At 40.2% G+C, this 14,775-nt stretch overlaps 1 pseudogene; it reads left to right on the forward strand.

Annotated features, from left to right (window-relative positions):
* The first annotated feature begins 2,198 nt into the window (after positions 1-2,198).
* Positions 2,199-3,758, forward strand: LOC104980312 (annotated as a pseudogene).
* The last annotated feature ends 11,017 nt before the right edge of the window (positions 3,759-14,775 follow it).

Genomic DNA, 14,775 nt, shown 5'->3' on the forward strand with positions numbered 1-14,775 from the left:
AAAGACGGCTTGGTAAACAGTTGCAGTCTTCCAATCCCAGCACGAAGCAAAAGCAAGTGTGGAGCTGAAAGAATAGATACTACCAAGGCATAGGTAAGAAATATGTTTTGGCCTAAACTGTATCATTAGCCAAAACCAACAGGAAGATTGGACAACAAGTCCACAACGTTAGACTGCCATGACTGTGAATGCCCCTATGAGGAATGAGTGGCAGAGCTAGGCCCCTACCTGCCTGTCCCTGATGTTCTAGGCTTGGGGATGGGCTGAGTATGGGGTGAGGAATGGCAGGCCATGGAGAGACAGTGACATTTGCACAAATTCTGAGGCAATTACAGGGGGGATTTATGAGCGGGGAGAGCGATATTCCTCCTGTGCATAGGAAGTTCTGATACTCCACTCTGTTTTTGACTCACTCTAGCTCTTGAAAGACAGTTTCTACAGCTCTCTACAATAGCTATTCACAACACAGCCACTGGGAGATGCATTCCTCCAGAGAGGACCAGGGCCACAATTTGTATAAATATATTCTGGGACCACCAGTGGAAGTTGATGAGGATGCATAATAAAGAGATCTCTTCTCCCTTTTCCAGCCCATTTATTTATTTCACTCGACTACTACTTATTGAGGGCTGACTGTGGGTGCTGCCATCATTTCAAACACAGGGGATACAGCAGAGAAAAAAATCCTGCCTCAGTTTACATTCATCAGGGAGAAGACAGATAATCAGGTGATTAAAAGGTGGTGAGTATCTTCATGAAAAAAAAAATAAATCAGAGCAGGAAAGGGGGCAAGGTAGTACAAAGGCAGACTTTGCCTTTTTAATTAGGCGGATGGGATGGGCTTCGTCAAAGAGGTAACATTTGAGCAAAGTTGTTAAGACAGTGAGGAATCACATCAACACCAGGGGCAGATCTACTTTCAGCAGACGAAACTGCAAATTCAAAAGCCTTGAGGCAAAACAAGAAAACACGATTGTGTTTAGCAAAGCATTCAAGTGGCTAGAAAAGTGGCAGTGAGGTCAGACAGAACGAAAGTCACATCACAGAGGGCCCTGAAAAGTCAGTGTTAGTTGCTCAGTCACGTCTGACTCTCTGTGACCTCATAGACTGTAGCCCGCCAGGCTCCTCTGTCCATGCAATTCTCTGGGCAAGAATACTGGAGTGGGTGGGTAGCCATTCCCTTCTCCAGGGGAATCTTCCCAACCTGGCCCAGGGATCGAACCCAGGTTTCCTGCATTGCAGGCAGATTCTTTAGCCTCTGAGCTGCCCCCTGGCAGCCATTGTAAAGATCTCTTCCTCAGAAAGAGATGGCAAGGCACTGGAGGGTTTGGGGCAAAAGAGTGATGTGATGTGATTTTGAGAGCTTTGTGGGATTTCTATGGAAGCCACGTCAATGGGCAAAGGCAGTGGTGAGGGTGGGGCAGGGAGACCAGTTGGGGCACCTGCGACACATGCAAGATGCCTGGCAGTGGTGGTCGCGGAGACGTTGACAAGTAGATAGTTTGTTCACAGAAATAGAAATAGGAAATTACTCAAGCTAGACAGAATTATATCTGCAACACCCCACTGGAAATCCATTCTAAATATATACTCTTGATGTTAGCAGAATCACCTTTAGACTTATGTATTATAGCAAAATTCACTATATATTTTCAGCCTCTATGCCCAAACTACTTCATTTTGGCAGAAAATATGTTGCTCTTGGATCATAATTAATAGGACAGATAACTAAATGCATTTTGCATCAAGCACCTCTCCTTTTATTTGCTTATGGTGCTTTTCCCAAATGAGGACACTTTTAACAGAAAATGACTATGACTATTTCCATTCAGCTGTATGTTTAGCTCCTACAGATGAAAATAATACATAATGACCAAAAGCTACAATAAAATCAGTAATGCTCAAGTAATGCTCAATGCTGTATTTTCTAAGTACAACAGCCAGTCCACTTGACTGTAAAGTAACTGCAGGTGCACAAAACCAAATACTTATAATTCACTGACCACATGTAAGGTGCATAAGGTTTTACAGACCCCTTGTCTTTGTCATGGAAGTAACCTCTGAAGAAAAGTGACATCCAAGTCAATTTTGTGATACAGTAAATTCATTCAGGAGCCATTTAAAAAATGCAGGTCAGTTGTCAGAGGGGACAGATAGGAAAAGCAAGAATTCAGAATAGAAATAAATAATAGACCTCCCGCCCTTCCCTCTTTACCTCCTGGCCAGCTTGCCCAGTGCTGAGATATTCAGACCGCAGCTGTGGAAAGGAGCAAAGCTAACTCTGATCATGTCCACGACCACGACTATTGCTGAGTATCAAGCCCAGAATAAAGCCAAGCTCATCTCTGAGGTTCGACGGAGGTTTGAAGCTGAGTATGTGACAGATAAGTCAGATAAGTATGATTCACGTGATGTTGAAAGGCTACAGCAAGATGATAACTGGGTTGAAAGTTACTTGGCTTGGAGGCATAATGTCATTGATGAAACACTGAAGATGCTTGATGAGAGTTTTCAGTGGAGGAAAGAAATGGCTGTCAACGACCTGACCGAAGCCTCCATTCCCAGGTGGCTATTGGAAATTGGTGGCATTTATCTCCATGGTTATGACAAAAGAAGGCAACAAGTTATTCTGGATCAGGGTGAAGTACCATATAAAAGACCATAAGACCGTGTTGGACAAAAAGAAGCTTATTGCATTCTGGTTGGAATGGTATGCTAAGAGAGCAAATGGGAAGCCAGTTACAATGATGTCTGACCTGTCAGAGACTGGACTAAATAACATAGACATGGATTTGTATGCTTTATCATCAACTGCTTTAAGGTTTATTACTCTAAATACCTCTCAAAAATAGTGATCTTTGATATGCCTTGGATAATGAATGCTGCTTTCAAAATTGTGAAAACCTGGCTTGGTCCAGAAGCAGTGAGTTTGTTGAAGTTTACAAGTAAAAATGACATCCAAGACTATGTCAGTGTAGAACACCTGCCTTCTCACATGGGTGGAACTGATCCTTTCAAGTATAGCTACCCACCACTTGTAGATGATGATTTCCAAACACCGTTGTGTGAAAATGGGCCTATTGCCAGTGAGGATAAAGCTTCAAGAAGATACAGAAAGTGATGGCAAAGATACCTTGGCAACAATTTCTAATGAAGAACATACAACTCTTCCTAAAAAGGGTAACATAATGGAACCTACTACCAAAGCAGATGAGAATGAAAAAGTTGATTCCAAAATGAAAACTTTCAAGAAACCACTGAGTGTGTTTAAGGGCCCTTATTACACATCAGCCCAGTGGAAGAACCGTATTTTGGAAGTACAGACTCAGGAGAGAAGAAAGCTTTGATAGTGTTGACAAATGTAACAAAAACCATAGTGGCATTTAAGGTGAGAACAACTGCTCCAGAAGAGTAGAGTCAAGCCCAGCAATAGCGGTTGTGACCCTGGTGCCTCAGTTGATATACTTGTGTCTCCCCATGGCGGTTCAACAGTCTCTGCCCAAGACCATTTTCTGGTCATGGCTGCAGAACTGGAACAGACATCTGGCACGGGTCCAGCAGAATTAACTCAGTTCTGGAAGGAAGTTCCTAGAAACAAAGTGATGGAGCACAGGTTAAGATGCCATATTGTTGAGAGCTGTAAACCATCTAGTCTTACATGAAAAGATCATGCCTTTAACATGTCAGATAAAACCAGTGAAGACCTCTGCCATCAGTTTGCCACCTCCAGACATGAACGTGACCGCAGTCCACCCTAAGTACCGTTCATAGTTTCTCCCTGTGTGTGCACAGCGGTTTCCCCTTATATGGTACATCACTGGCGTTACTATAATCTAATCCCAAATTGTCTATGTGTTTTGTTCTTTGGCAAATAAATGTGGAAATAATTAGTCAAAATTGGAAATGTATAATGTTTCACGTGAAAATTACATAAACTCACTAAAATGTTTTTCCCTGATGTCTGGACAGTTGAATTTAATAACATATCTTGTTAACATGTGTGTGTCTGTTAAATGTGACTAAGCAAAATGTACTGAAAATTAATCATAAAATCAAAGACATCTAAAAATAAATAAATAAATAATACATAGATTAGCCAAAGCTAAGCACTATGGATTACACGGGTAGAGGCTGTGGACTTCAGTCTCCCTTGAAATTCAGGGAATGAGTATCTCATCCCCAAGGTGGTGGATAAAGGTGATCACTCCCTTCATGAAATTGTGGGCTCTACATCATAATGACTATAAAAGGAAGGTTACCTTAAATGTCACCAGTTTCTGATCACACAGCCAACCAAAACCTTTGGTCAATTAGCAACCTCCAAGAGCTAATAACATATAATTTAAAACTTAATTCCCATGGTAAGCAAAACTGCAATTGTTTTGTTAGACAGTATATTCTCTGGGAAGAACTAAATCATACCTCTTAGGATATTTTTCATGTTAGATTTAGAACTAACCTATATATGAGATATTTTAGGTACTGATAACGTATAAGAGAATTTGACATATTAGGCTGTCCTATTTGGCCACCTCATGCGAAGAATTGACTCATTGGAAAAGACTCTGATGCTGGGAGGGATCGGGGGCAGGAGGAGAAGGGGACGACAGCGGATGAGATGGCTGGATGGCATCGCTGACTCAATGGACGTGAGTCTGAGTGAACTCCAGGAGTTGGTGATGGACAGGGAGGCCTGGTGTTCTGCGATTCATGGGGTCGCAAAGAGTTGGACACAACTGAGTGACTGAACTGAACTGAATGCAAAGAGCTGACTCATTGGAAAAGACCCTGATGCTGGGAAAGATTGAGGATAGGAGAAGAAGGGGAAGGCAGAGGATGAGATGGTTGGTTGGCATCACCAACTCAATGGACATGAGTTTGAGCAAACTCTGGGAGACAGTGAAGGACAGGGAAGCCTGGCATTTTGCAGTTCACAGGGCTGCAAAGAGTCATACATGACTTAACAACTGAACAAGAACAACAATGCAAAATAAGTCATGATTTTGATTAAAGGATCAATTTGGACATGATATTAACCAAAAATCTTATAAATTTGCATATAACATAGGGACATTTAAGGCACTGGTCCTCAAACATTCCCACCCTTCAGAATCCCCTGGAGAGCTTACCAGACCAGTTCCTCATTCGGTAGATCTGGGGTAGAATCTGGGAATTTGCATTTTTAACAAATTCTCAGGTGATGCTGACACTGCTGGCCCAGGAACAACACTTTGAGAAACACTGCTCTTAAGATTCACTTTATTCATAAAGTAAATTTATTATTAGACATAAGTATCACTTGAGTTTGGGAAACTTTGTTAATCTGATTAAAAAGAAAGTCAGTAATATTAAACTTATAAACACAGTTTAAATTATTAAAAGGTTAATGATCTAAGTCTGCAAATGGTACCAAAGATTAATAAAAGTTCCCAAAAAACATACCCTTTATTGAATAAGATTTAGAAGCTTAAGGAAAAACTCAGGTTTTACTTGAGCAACTTTATTCAACTAAATATTAATATTTAAAACCAACGTCACCCTTAAATCATATTTTTTGCACACAAGACTCACTCTTGATGGGGGAAAAAAAAAAATCCATCATTGACAGTCATCACTTCATTTCCCAAAGCTTCTAAGCCCACGGATGGGGAAACTCTAGCACAGAGGACGGACTAAACATTCACCCTTTCCCTAAACCATTTCATGCCTCTGCAAGAGGCATGCCACCTTCAGAGGTCTTACTCCTCTGCTCAGAGTTGGAGCTTGCCTTGAAGCCAGTGGACTGAACAAAGAGTCCACATCTTGATCGACTTTGCCTGCCACAGGAATGAATCTCCTGCAAACACTCTGGGAGCTTCTCTCTCGACTCCCCTGATACCTGTCATCGTCTTCACACACTGTCAGAGGACACCACAGAAAGAAGAATGGCATGTCAAGATCAGTCTTCCCCCAGAGACACTCCTTGAAGTCATGTTGAATAGCCGAGCTTTTGGAAGCCTTTTCTTCTGAGACCAATTATCTCCCTGCTACAATGGATTCAGCCTTCACCAGCTTGACTTCTGGCCCCGGCTGTTTTCTGCAAGGCCAGATGTATTCTGACTCACAGATGTGATCGTTTAAATTAACTAAGTATTCCATGTTTTTAAAAAGGGACATTTATTAGCCTTCAGAGAAGACTGTCCTTGGTTCACTTTCCAGGTTAAAATTGCTGTCCCTCATCTCTTTCAGGCTTAAAAGTATTCAGTTCAGTTCAGTCGCTCAGTCGTGTCTGACTCTCTGTGACCCCATGAATCGCAGCACGCCAGGCCTCCCTGTCCATCACCAACTCCTGGAGTTCACTCAGACTCACGTCCATCGAGTCAGTGATGCCATCCAGCCATCTCATTCTCTGTCGTCCCCTTCTCCTCCTGCCCCCAATCCCTCCCAGCATCAGAGTCTTTTCCAATGAGTCAACTCCTCACATGAGGTGGCCAAAGTACTGGAGTTTCAGCTTTAGCATAATTCCTTCCAAAGAAATCCCAGGGCTGATCTCCTTCAGAATGGACTGGTTGGATCTCCTTGCAGTCCAAGGGACTCTCAAGAGTCTTCTCCAACACCACAGTTCAAAAGCATCAATTCTTTGGCACTCAGCCTTCTTCACAGTCCAACTCTCACATCCATATATGACCACAGGAAAAACCATATCCTTGACTAGACAGACCACTGTTGGCAAAGTAATGTCTCTGCTTTTGAATGTGCTATCTAGGTTGGTCAAAAGTTTCCTTCCAAGGAGTAAGCGTCTTTTAATTTCATGGCTGCAGTCACCATCTGCAGTGATTTTGGGGCCCCAAAAAATAAAGTCTGACACTGTTTACCCATCTATTTCCCAAGAAGTGATGGGACTGGATGTCATGATCTTTGTTTTCTGAATGTTGAGTTTTAAGCCAACTTTTTCACTCTCCTCTTCCACTTTCATCAAGAGGCTTTAGTAAAAGTATTAATACATCATAAATAAAAACACAATGGAAGCACCTGAAGCTACCGTCTAGTGCAAGGAATCAGTTCTAATGAGGTGGATGAAACTGCAGCCTATTATACAGAGTGAAGTAAGCCAGAAGGAAAAACACCAATACAGTATACTAATGCATATATATGGAATTTAAAAAGATGGTAACAATAACCCTGTGTATGAGACAGCAAGAGAGACACTGATGTATAGAACAGTCTTATGGACTCTGTGGGAGAGGGAGAGGGTGGGAAGATTTGGGAGAATAGCATTGAAACATGTAAAATATCATGTATGAAATGAGTTGCAAGTCCAGGTTCGATGCACCATACTGGATGCTTGGGGCTAGTGCACCAGGACGACCCAGAGGGATGGTATGGGGAGGGAGGAGGGAGGAGGGTTCAGGATGGGGAACACATGTATACCTGTGGTGGATTCATTTTGATATTTGGCAAAACTAATACAATTATGTAAAGTTTAAAAATAAAATAAAATAAAATAAATAAATAAATAAATAAAAAATAAATAAAGTTAATGGAAGTCCTAGATTCCCATAGAAGTCCATACCCCATTTGAAGCCCAAGGCTATCGAATGCTGAGTGTCAGTCATTGGTTAAGTCCAGATCCACGCTAAGGCACCCTTAGAGTTTAGGTATGTTTTATTTGGGTCACAAAGCAATCCCTTATTACCTTTGAATTTTAATTTTTTTATCTAATCGTAAGTAAAAATTTATAGAAAGCTGTCGGTAAAAAAATATATATATATATTATGGTCAATTTCCTTTGGACTTCAGGACAGTGAAATACATGCAACCAGTTTTAGCAAACACTCTATGTTAAAAGTCATGTTGTGTTATTACAGGAGATATGGACTAGGAAAATATTGTGTAGTGAGATGCTTAAAATTCAGGCCTGGCCTTGCCTAAGCCTGTTTTCTCATTAAAAACAAAAACATGAAAGAAAACATTACCTACCTAATGTCTGTTAGATAGATGCCCAAAAACCTTACCTATAATGTTTTTTAACCTAAATGCCTACCAGTTAGAAAACTGTTTAATCACTTTGGTGGAATTATATGTGGTCATTAAAAACAGTTTTGTAAAACAATGTAATAGTTAAAATATAAAATGATTAAACTATAAATGATATAACTAAGCCATTTGTAAAACAGTATCTAGTGAAAATCTACCAAATTATTAATAAACTATTGTGGAACTATGGCCTTTTCAAAATTATCCTTTCTACTTTATGTTTTGGAGGCATTTTCATCAGTAGAGACCAAATGAACAAATTGAATAAGCAGAAATGTTTAAACTGTGAGTGAAATTGCATTAGCATATTGAACTCTATTATAAACTACCAACTGTTTGACAACTGTTATGACACATAAAGGTTGTATCCTGCACCCCCATATACATCATAATCACAATTAAAACTGTAACTAAATTACTGCTTACCTTGAAGATATTTTCAATCAACCTTTGTAACAGATGGGGTGGTATTATTTCTTTTCTATTGACAGGTGAGAAAGTTGGCAACAGGCACACTCAGCTTCTTAATTATGAAGCTACTATGGACATCAGTAACCTCATGGATTGTGCTCATTGGCCACCCTGTTGATCTTGCTCAATATATACTTCCAGCTGATTCACACTGCTGTACGGCAGAAACCAACACAACATTGTAAAGCAATTATCCCCCAATTAAAAAGAAAAATAAATAAACTTTAAAGAAGATTAGGGAACTTCTCACTGATCTAGTTGAGTGCCCAGAGGCCAGTTACACAGCCTCTCTGATGCATATCTCCATCTACAAATGGGAACAGAGACATCTTCCCTCGACATCTCCCACAGTTACCAGAGACCCAAACAATGTAGTGCAGGTGGAAACTCTTCAGAAGGTAAATTTAAGGTATTTTCTTGTATTCTTTTTAAACAATATTAAAATCTCCAACACTAATTGGGGATAAGCCCGTGCTTCACGCTGTAAGGAAGGTAAGTGCTTCTTAGCAGGTGCCCCCTAAATATTAATTCCTCTTTCTTTACTGTCCTCAAGTAAGAGAATGTTACTAAAGCTGTAGTTCTATAGAATTTTGGAGTTTTCAGGGGTCATTTATTCCACCTCATCACAACATCTCTGATAATGGTATGCAGAGTCTGCCTGAGCACTTCCATTGAAAGAGAAACACTACCTCATGGGGCACTTGTCTTCTTTTGGCCAATAGAGAGTGGCATTCCATTTACGTGTGTATTTCCGTAAACTCCATCAGAAAGGAAGCAGCAGCTATGTATTTTTTTAATCTTAGGAGAATCATAATCAAAGACTGTTTAGGAATTTATTTTATTGTTTTTTTTTTTTCCTTTTCAACTTTCTTCAGCTGTGCCTGGATTGTTCATCTGAATATCTAATGAGGAAGGCTCAATTTTCCTGGGTTTTCCTTGAGCACTGTTGTGCAGCAGGCAAGAATTTTCATTTTTAAAATTTCATAACATCAACATAATCCTACATCGTAAAATGGACTGAAAAAAAAATTAGCTTAGGGGTTAGTTGTGCATTATGGGTAGCAATTTGCAAATATCTTGCCTTGAACCTCAGAACTGGATCTGTAATGAACAGACCCCCTTGAAGCAGTGTTGGGAGTGAGTCATTCTTTGAACACTCCAACTGGATACCATGGGGTAAGAAAATTTTAAGCCTTGCAAGAACTACGACACCTTGTTCAGTGGGAAAACTTCTCTTGCTTATATCTATTGAGACACAGAAGTGTGTTGAAATTTAAATACAAAAAATGTACAGTTTTGCCCATCTTTACTCAGCTCAGGCATACCTAGCACTGTGACCGCTTTTTGGTCAGCAATGAAGAGTAGGATAGCAAAGACAACAAGTTGTGTGGCTCTAATCGTCAACTGGCCCTAGAGTCTTATCTCAGAGGACAATAGTGGTGAGAAAGCCCCGAAAATTCATCTTGCCCTCTGCCACGGCCCAAGTCTGCAAACATCAGGGGTGTCTACCGATGTCACGCATTCATTAATAATCATAAGGAAGTTCTCTTGTAAAGAAAAACTGCATAGCTTAGAAAATGACTTAATTGGGCTCAAATTGTTCTTTTGCAATTGTGATGGTATTAAAATCCGTCAGCTTTTATTTTCTCAAGCTTTAGGTCACTCATGGTAGGGGGTACCCAGCCTAAAGAAAGTTTTGTTCTCTTAGTTGACCCCCAGAGTAAAGGAGGATTCTATTGCTTGGAAAGTCAGCAATCTCCCCCAGAGTGAGAGGACTTACGTAGCTGCTAAAAGAATCTCATTTTAATAAAAGATCATTGGGTATCATTAGCTATGCCTGCATGCTAAGTTGCTTCAGTTGTGCCTGACTCTTTGGCACCCTATGGACTGTAGCCCACCAGGCTGCTCTGTACAGGAGATCCTCCAGAGAAGAATACTGGGGTGGGTTGCCATGCCCTCTTCCAGGGGATCTTCCTGACCCAGGGATCAAACTCACATCTCTTTGGTCTTCTACATTGGCAGGTGGGTTCTTTACCACTAGCACCATCTTGGAAGCCCCCAGCCACTCCCAAAATCCCCAAGCCCTGGTTCCTCCAGACTCTTTCCTAAGACTTGCAAGAGGCCTTTACCCACATAGTTAGCCACCAAGTTTCGTGGTGAGTAAAAGTTCTGGCTGACACAGCTATTTCCTTTTCTCAGCAGCACGTTGAAGCCTGTCACAGCGCAAAACTAAAGGTTGCTATCGTGCTCGGAATACCGATGAGGCACCTGCATACCATTTGTGTCTCTTGATTGCCCTGGCTGCCTCCTACTTGTTCCTGTCCCCCACAAAGGGACATGGAAGGAGGGAGGCATGGAAGTGGCCAGTGAGACATATTAACACTGTTTCTATTTATTCATCATGCAAGTTTACATAGATACAATTTTACAAATACTAATGTCAAGGCTGTGAGCAGGAGGCTAGGCATCTTTGAGTGATGACAAAAAGGCTGACTCAAGGGTCAGAAGAACTGTCCTGTGAGCAGTGGGGAGGTCCAGGAAAGGTTGAAGCGCTTAAGGAGGTCAACAAAGTTACCACGCAGTATCCGTGCTCAATCTCTTCATTTTCTTGGGCAGTTAATCAACATGAAAGTGGACGGCTCAAAACTGTGACCCTGCCAGAGCCAGGGTGGTAAGTGAAGAAGGTGACCAAAGGCAGGAGCCAAAGGATGACGGACGCAGAGAGTGGGTGGGTTGACACAAGAGGGGGGAGAGGAGAGAAGAAGCGACACTAAATGCCCAGGTCAGCAAACTCCTGCTTGAAAAAACACCTTAGAACCTCAGTACTGAATCTGTAATGAAGAAATGCCTGCTAAGTAATGACAGGAGTGAGTCCTTTCTCAAACATCCTGTCTGGATACCATGGGATAAGAAAACATTTAAGCCTTATAAGAACTTAGTTTAAGCTGGTGCAACTTATACCACAAAGGGTTAATAGTTCTTCCAAATAAAGAGCTTCTAAACACCAAGAAGAAAAAACACCATCAATAGAAAAAAAAAAAAAAGGAAAAGGGCCTAAACAAAATGTGACACTTAGTCATAGAAAAATATGCTCAAATTCATTCATATTCAGAAAATTAATAGTTAGAAGTACCATTTCTTACACATGTTGTCTAATATTCAAAAGCATAGCAACATACACTGTGTCAATAAAACAGGTACTTTCATAACTCACTAACAGGAATTCAAAATGGTACAATTCTTATAAAGAGAAATGTGGTAATATTATATATTCATACAGACACACACACAGTTCATCATCATCATCTGACCGAGTAGCCCATTCCACTTTCAGAATTCTGTTCCAATGATAAACTGACAAAGAAATGATATCTGAAGAAATCTAGTTGTTGTGCTATCATTCACAATAGTAAAAGACTAAACACAAGCTAATAACCATCAACAAAGGCAGGCTGAATAAACTAAGGTTCATCCACATTATGGAGTATGTTTATCTTTAAAATGTAAAGAATAAAATCTATGGCATTGATATGAAATTATCTCCAGCATGTATTTTTTAATTGAAGGATAATTGCTTTACAGAATTTTGTTGTTTTCTGTCAAACCTCAACACGAATCAGCCATAGGTATACATATATCCCCTCCCTTTTGAACCTCCCTCCCATCTCCCTCCCCATCCCACCCCTCTAGGTTGATACAGAGCCCGTTTGAGTTTCTTGAGCCATACAGCAAATTCCCGTTGGCTATCTATTTTACACAGGTAATGTAAGTTTCCATGTTACTCTTTCCATACATCTCACCCTCTCCTCCCCTCTCCCCATGTCCATAAGTCTATTCTCTGTTTCTCCATTGCTGCCCTGTAAATAAATTCTTCAGTACCATTTTTCTAGATTTGTATATATGCGTTAGAATACAATATTTATCTTTCTCTTTCTGACTGACTTCACTCTATATAATAGGCTCTAGGTTCATCCACCTCATTAGAACTGACTCAAATGCATTCCTTTCTACGGCTGAGTAATATTCCACTGCGTGTATGTATCACAGCTTCTTTATCCATTCATCTGTCGATGGACACCTAGGTTGCTTTCATGTTCTAGCTATTGTAAATAGTGCTGCAGTGAACAGTGGATACATGTGTCTTTTTCAATTTTGGTTTCCTCAGGGTTTATGCCTAGGAGTGGGATTGCTGGGTCATATGGTGGTTTTATTACTAGTTTTTTAAGGAATCTCCATATCATCTTCCATAGTGGCTGTGTCAATTTACATTCCCACCAACAGTGCAAGAGTGTTTCCTTTTCTTCACATCCTCTCCAGCATTTATTGTTTGTAGACTTTCTGACCTGTGTGAGGTGATACCTCATTGTAGTTTTGATTTGCATTTCTCTAATAATGAGTGACGTTGAGCATCTTTTCCTGTGTTTGTTAGCCATCTGTATGTCTTCTTTGGACAAATGTCTGTTTAGGTCTTTTTCCCACTTTTTGATTGGGTTGTTTGTTTTTCTGGTATTGAGTTGTATGAGCTGTTTGTATACCTTGGAAATTAATCTGTTGTCAGTTGTTCCATTGCTATTATTTTCTCCCATTCTGAGGATTGTCTTTTCACCTTGCTTATAATTTCCTTTGCTGTGCAAAAGTTTTTAAGTTTAATCAGGTCCCACTTGTTTACTTTTGCTTTTATTTCCATTACTCTAGGAGGTGGGTCATAGAGGACCTTGCTTTGATTTATGTTATCAAGTGTTCTGCCTATGTTTTCCTCTAAGAGTTTTATAGCTTCTGTTCTCTCATTTAGGTCTTTAATCCATTTTGAGTTTGTGTGTAGTGTTAGGAAGTGTTCTGATTTCATGCTTTCACATGTAGCTGTCCAGTTTTCCCAGCACCATTTATTGAAGAGGCTGTCTCTGCCCCATTGTATATTCTTGTCCCTTTGTCAAAAGTAAGGTACCCTTAGGTGCATGGGTTCATTTCTGGGTGTTCTATCTTGTTCCTTGGTCTATATTTCTGTTTTTGTGCCAGTACCATAGTGTCTTGATGACTGTAGCTGTGTAGTATAATCTGAAGTCAGGAAGATTGATTCCTCCAGCTCCATTCTTCTTTCTCAAGACTGCTTTGACTATTCAGGGTCTTTACTGTTTCCATATGAATTGTGAAGGTTTTTGTTCTAGTTCTGTGAAATATGCCATTGGTAATTTGATAGGAATCATGATCCAGGATGGATAACCTGGAAGAAATGGACAGATTGTTTAAAAAGTTAAATCTTCCAAGCCTGAATCAGGAAGAAACAGAAATTATGAACAACCCAATTACAAACACTGAAATTGAAGTTGTGATAAAAAAAATCTCCAAAAAACAAAAGCCCAGGACCAGATGGCTTCACAGGAGAATTCTATGAAACATTTAGAGAAGAGCTAATGCCTATCCTTCTAAAACTCTTTCAAAAAACTGCATAGGAAGGAACACTTCCAAACTCACTCTATGAGGCCACCACCACCCTGGTACCAAAACCAAACAAACACAACACAAAAAAAGAAAACTATAGGAGAATATCATTGATGAACACAGATGCAAAAATCCTCAACAAAATTTTAGCAAACAGAATTCAGTAACACGTTAAACAGCTCATACACTATGATCAAGTTGGGTTTATTCCAGGGATGCAAGGATTCTTCAATTATGCAAATCTATCAATGTGATATATCATACCAACAAATTTAAAAACCATATGATAATCTCCATAGATGCAGAAAAAGCCTTTGACAAATTCAGCACTGATATATGATTAAAACTCTTAAAAAATGGACATAGAAGGAACATACCTTAACATAGTAAAGGCCATATATGATAAGCCCACTACGAACAAAGCTAGTGGAGGTGATGGAATTCCAGTTGAGCTATTTCAAATCCTGAAAGATGATACTGTGAAAGTGCTGCACTCCATATGCCAGCAAATTTGGAAAACTCAGCAGTGGTCACAGGACAGGAAAAGGTCAGTTTTCATTCCAATCCCAAAGAAAGGCAATGCCAAAGAATGCTCAAACTACCGCACAATTGCACTCATCTCACACGCTAGTAAAGTAATGCTCAAAATTCTCCAAGCCAGGCTTCAGCAATACGTGAACTGTGAACTTCCAGATGTTCAAGCTGGCTTTAGAAAAGGCAGAGGAACCAGAGATCAAATTGCCAACATCCGCTGGATCATGGAAAAAGCAAGAGAGTTCCAGAAAAATATCTACTTCTGCTTTATTGACTATGCCAAAGCCTTTGACTGTGTGGATCACAATAAACTTT

The sequence above is a fragment of the Bison bison genome, unplaced genomic scaffold (genome assembly GCF_000754665.1).
Source record: "Bison bison bison isolate TAMUID 2011002044 unplaced genomic scaffold, Bison_UMD1.0 scf7180017864498, whole genome shotgun sequence".
Lineage (NCBI taxonomy): Eukaryota > Metazoa > Chordata > Mammalia > Artiodactyla > Bovidae > Bison > Bison bison.